Below are 6,107 nucleotides of genomic sequence, written 5' to 3'. Positions count from 1 at the left end.
ATTGACATTAATCAACACTTGCTGAATGCTTATGGAGATCAAACAGTGGATATGAGCACAACGAGGTGGTGGGTGGTCTGTGTCAGCAGTGGCAACAGTGGGTCACCTCCATTGCTGCAGATTTTTAAATATGAGGTATGCAGACTCACGTTCTTCACCGGTGAAAATGCATAGGTAATAGTGACAACTCTGAAAAAATACTGTTTTGTAGCTGAAAATTTGCTTTAACAAATAGTGTTATTGTTCTCTTTGTATTTGTTGCTGTTTCCATGAAAATAAATATGAGGTATTACTTTCAGAGCAATCTATGTATATACATGCCAATGTTTTGTGCCTGTGTCAACTTATATTGCAAAAATTACTACATCTTTGAACTGTTTTGATCATTAAAACTTTTAAGTCACTCAGGAATTCTTCAAAATGTTACAATGCAAGTTTAGCTTTCTAGAGTGCAGATGCATAGAATTTGTAGGCATGTACACATGTATGTATATAAACATTCAGTGTGCTAACAAAGGAACTGTTTGTCTTACAAAATATTACTTCCTCCAATGTAATTATAGCATAGAAAACAGAAGAGAAATGGAAGAAAAACAAAGCCTCTTCTTTTCAAAGCTATCAATCTATAAACTAATATTTTCACATAAGGAGAGCAAAGAATTCTGATAAATAGGATATATTTAGAGAAAACTTTTTTTTTTGTACAGATCTTTTAGAAAAACTTTGAGAATTGCAATGTCATTTGTTTTTATCCCAAACAACTGATGTGGAATCATCTCAAACTGCGCATGGTTGAGCAGGGAGAGATGGACCCTGACATGCTTCATGGAAGGAAAAGTCTTGGGATAAAACTGAAGTTTCAAAACTGCGGCAAATTGCCAAGTCAAATGGAAATCAGGTGGTGAAAATGTCTTCCAAAGCTGATAATGCACTAGTCACATTTACTATTTGCTGTGGTAAAACAGAGGCTCTATCAAAAAAATCAGGCTCACTCTGTGTAAGACAGAAGAAGGAAAAAACATGCTTTTTGATATCAAAGAAAAGGAGAGCTTGATAGCTTATATTACGTATTCTATACGCAATTATGTGGACCCTATTGGCTTCTATAACATTTTGAAAACGCATTCACAATAATATTCTATTTCCATGCTAGCAATGTCAGTGGGTGTCCTGGTAGTACATTATTTAGGTACATTGAGAAAATAATAGGATTTACAATAGCTGGCAATTTGTTTTCTACTGCCACGGTGTATGCTTTTGTTACAGTCTCCTCGTAGCTGTTAGAAATTTCTTTCTGGCTATTCTGTTCATCTTTTTCCACTGAAATATTTCTTCATTGTGAATCACTTTAGTATGAATTGGACTGTTTTTGCTGTCAAAGATTTTCATTATTAGACTTAATATAAATAGTGCAAATGTTTTTCCAGGAATAGTCATCCACATTTTTAATATTTTCTAGTTCAGTTTGTAGGTCTGATTAATGGCATCACCAGTAGCACTAGCAAACTATTTCAGAAGGCAGGGAATACTTTAAAAAACTGGCCTAGTTGTTTTATTATTATTATTATTATTATTTTTAATCTTAATAAATTCAGATTTAGGAATTAAATTTTAGGGGTTTAACCCTATTTTTCCTTAATGCTGAACTAGAATCTTTGTTCTCTGAAGTTTACCTATTTAGTCAGGGAAAATATTTGTGCACACTTTGTTTTCCTCTCCCTCAATTCTGGGACACCAAAAATTTCAAGCAGAGAAGCCATTAATTGAACATGACACCTTTTTTGCCATTCCAGTTTGATCAGTTCACATACAGGCTGACTGCTTTTGAACATCGTGGCATTTTAAATTGCAAAGGGGACAACTACACAACACAATTGGAGTTATATTCATCTATTAGATAACTTATCATTGATAGACCTTCACCAAACATCAGCCAGGCATTTGACTCATCTCCTGCTGTCTGTTACTTCACTCATTTCCCAAACAAAAGCTCTCAATGTGAGTAGCGTTGCTTGCACATAGAAGTAGTCTACTCGAAGATAGATTCTACAAGTCACACCATGTTTTGAACTGATCTGATTCTTATCAAGCAGAGATACAGGATCCTTAGAGTAACCTTTTCTTAATACCACAGCTATATAGAGAGATGTTTTATAAATCTTGAGGAAGCCACCTGATCTTAATCCTCAATTTATTCTTTAAACATATCTCTACTCCTTTATTGTAGGATACGTAACATTTTTGTTTTCTTCAAAACTCTAGCCAAAATGCTTATAGTTTCCATTTTTATTACACACAAGTTAATGGAAGTACAGTTTCTCACAGATACTAAATAATAGATATTAACTAATTGATAATAGACCTGGTGCAGCACCAACTGACATCCGTCAAGAGCATTTTAAAAGCATCTATTTTAGATATGCCTAGATCTAGAAGGCATGTTAAGGTCCAGATCTGCAGGGGCCACGAGACAGAGTTTATCACATATGCAAATCAGTGGGCGCATAGGCAGGAGCTCTGATTAATTCTGGAGTAAAAAGAAGCAACCTTCTATGTAATAAACCAGATGCAAGACAAGATTCAGCAGTTTTCATTAAGTTTGGATGGGCCCCTGGGCCCAGTAAAACCTAATCCAACACACAGACCCATAGATCTTGTCCCAAATTCAGACCTATCAAACACTACACACTGTCTAAAAGTCACATTTGCAGCTATGTAGGGTTGAATCTGAAAGAAGCTAAACAATGAAGAGCAAAGCTAGATTCAGTAATACTCATGTCAGCTGAAGTTTAGATAACACCTAACTGATTTAGTACTATGCAGTATATCATTTGGCCCCAAAGCTGGGGTCAAGATAGTTATCCCAGTGGCACAGGTCCAGTAGAATCCTCTGTGGAACTTTTTGTCTTCCTATAATCAGATAATACGATACAAAAGCATTTAGTAAAATATGATTATTAGAGGTTAATTTGCTGCATTTTTTTCTGCCAAATTACCAATTAATGCAGCTGGAGATAAATATTTTACAGATCTATAATCAAGCCGAGAAAGAAATTGAATCCTCAATTGGAGTCTCTAACTATTAATGTATTAAATTATCCCTATATATATTTTCAGCTGATTATATCAAGCGCTCTTCCACAATTTGAAAGAGTAGTACTAAATTAAATGATAAATGAGTATTGATCATTTTTTAACTTACATTTCTCTAGATTTTGATATGTATATTGTTAACTGTTGCTGAACCACGGTGAACGGAGGCAGTGGCTTCAAACAAATACTTAACATCTGCATAATAACTGAACATCAGGGTTGCATTTTTTTCTTGTCATTACAAAGATGTTCTATTACTTTTTAAAGACAAGTACGCATACGTATATCATCATAGCAAGTTCTCTTAATTTGTAGTAAGATTGCCAACTCAATTATTTTTGCCACCATGTCTAGAGCCTTTTTTGAGTAACAGATCTCATCCACCTATCACCTGAGGAACTCTTAAGCTTTGAAGAAAATTGTTTCTAAAAGGAAGCGTTTACCACCTTTTCTTCCTTCCTCTTCTTTCTGACATTCACAGAACAAGTGTGTGAAATGCACCAAGTACATTGCTCCTGTTATGGTAGCAGCACTAGTTACCAAGGGTGTACAACAGCTAGGTTTGCCTCTTCCATTTAAAAAATACTAGTCACATAGAATAAACATAGCGTTTGGAGAGTTTGATCTATATATGTGCTAATAAAAGCTTGCTGCATTTACAGTTCATAGGCACAACAAAACTATGGCAAGGATTTTGTTTGTCAACGTTTAAGTTTTTGGAAGTCAGGAATGCCAGTGCCAACACCTTTTGCAATCTATGACTACAAGAGAGCCCTGAAAATACTACTACTGACATACAAGTCATGTTGATAACTTTGTCCTACACAGAGAAATACTGCTGTAATCAGCAATTTTCTAGTTGCCAAGTGCTTTTGGCTTCAAAAGCATTTTGTTTATCTCTGCAAACTGCTACTGACAGGTTTTCTTTAACATTAAAAACTACTAGGGTGGATTATAGCTGGTATTATATCTAAAAAAGTAATATTCATATTGAGTAAAGTAATTCTAATAAATAAACCATTTCTTATTAATTTGTGGCATAATAAATCCAGTCATTTTATGGCATATAAGAGTGTTTTATTGGCCATTATGAAATTCTATTTCCTCCCAGATAGCTCCCTGCAGCTTTGTCTCCAAATTAAAGAAATATTTTTGAATGCCTCACAGAGAGTCACAGGCCAAACTACATAAAAAGACAGTTGCAGGCCAGCAAAGAATCTCTGAAAACTGGCTGTTGAAAATTTCCAGCTACCTGATTCAGTTTTCCTTAGCAAATTTGGCCTGAAAACACAGTCACCAATTTAGGCCCCAAAGGGTGAAGGAAAGATATCTTTCTTCCCTATATGCCCTAGGGAGTCCACGTAATCAACTTCTTCCAGGGAAGGAGATGCAGAACATGACCCTCCCTTGCAAAAGATTTATGTAGATCCACATGACCATGTGGCATCAAAACACTTCTGAGTTGCAGTGGAAGGCAAATGCAGTTGCTACACCAATAGCACAATATAGAATTATCCTGCACAGAATTCAGACTATTCCACTATTTTTAGCGCAATCCAGGCACACTGTTTTGAGTTCATTAGGTGCTTGCATGTAGTCAGCTGGAGGATTTAGATGTACGATGACTGGAAATGAATATGCAGAGGGTTCCAAAATAACAGTGAATGAGTTAATTATATTAAAGGATAGGAATTACATGTACTGTGAGTGAAGAACATGTAGGATGCAGCTGGATAGAGTAGTCATTGAGTTAAAATGGAAACAATTATGAAGGATAAGGTCTAAAATAAAATCCCCTTTGCTGTTATTACAGGAAGTTTGAACATTAAACTTGACAAAAAGCTAAGTAAAGTCAACTGAAGTTTGATTTCAAGTACATCGGGTCAAATTATACATTGCAAATAAGATTCACTGTAAGTTTATTGTTCATTAATCATTTGTGAATAGATTTTCTTTATTTGTAGGCATATACCAAATTACTTATATGTAAGCATGCCTTCTGCATTGTTGTGCAAATCACTTGTATTGATTGTTCATAGTACGCAGTTAATAGTTTAACCCACAAGCAGATATTTCTCAAGATTATCTCCAAATAAAATAGAGATGGAATAACAAAGAAAAATACACTTTTGGTATGTATGTCTGAATGAATACTTGTATGTTTTCAAATATTTGAGATTTCAGTAAATGTTCAGAAACTGTACAAATATGAAGACTGGACCAAAAAGTGAAATTGAATATACCACAGTATTTACTGATCTCATCACAGTGTTCATTGACTATGTCAGTAATTGAAGAATTGTTTGAAGTAATTGTTCTTTTAGCTCTAATTCCCAGAATTTCAAAAGAAAAATAATGATAAAGTATTGAAATGGCCCACAAAGGATGGAAAAAGCATTGAATGTAACATGTAACTTTTAGATTAACTAGCAACTGAAATGACTTAATTCCTCAGAGAAAACACCACTATAAAAAAGCTTCATGAGAAATGAAAATACACAAGGCAGCAGAATGCAACTCTGAAAAAAAAAAAAATCAAGAGAAAATGAACATTACTGCAAACTAAAATAATTAAGCCTCCACAGCTAAACGACTTACCCCATAGAAACACACATATAATTGGTGTTTTTACAAAAAACACCGGCCCACTAAGAATGAAGAAACTACAGGGATTAGAGAAAGTAGTTACAGAAAAACAACCAAACAAGCATCTAAGATACAAAAGCAATTCCTTAAGCACTAGGAACTTTAGCTGTACCAGAAGCTACTGATAAGCCAGGAATATTTAACTCAGAAAACATCATTTGAGGTAAAGCTAAAGAGTAAGTATCAAAACTTACCACTAAAAATATTTAATACTTACTGTACAGAAATCTTTCCATCTCCCCTATAGGAGACTTCAGTCAGAAACATCCATAACCTTAATGATCTTAATCACCAATCACATGCTGATTATTTGGAATCTTGCCTTGGCAGCCATGCAAATAAAAACAATGATTCTGCATACCAACATT

This window comes from Meleagris gallopavo, chromosome 7 (assembly GCF_000146605.3).
Source record: "Meleagris gallopavo isolate NT-WF06-2002-E0010 breed Aviagen turkey brand Nicholas breeding stock chromosome 7, Turkey_5.1, whole genome shotgun sequence".
Classification (NCBI taxonomy): Eukaryota; Metazoa; Chordata; class Aves; order Galliformes; family Phasianidae; genus Meleagris; species Meleagris gallopavo.
The sequence above is the reverse complement of the archived record's forward strand: the minus strand, read 5'-3'. Positions refer to the sequence as shown.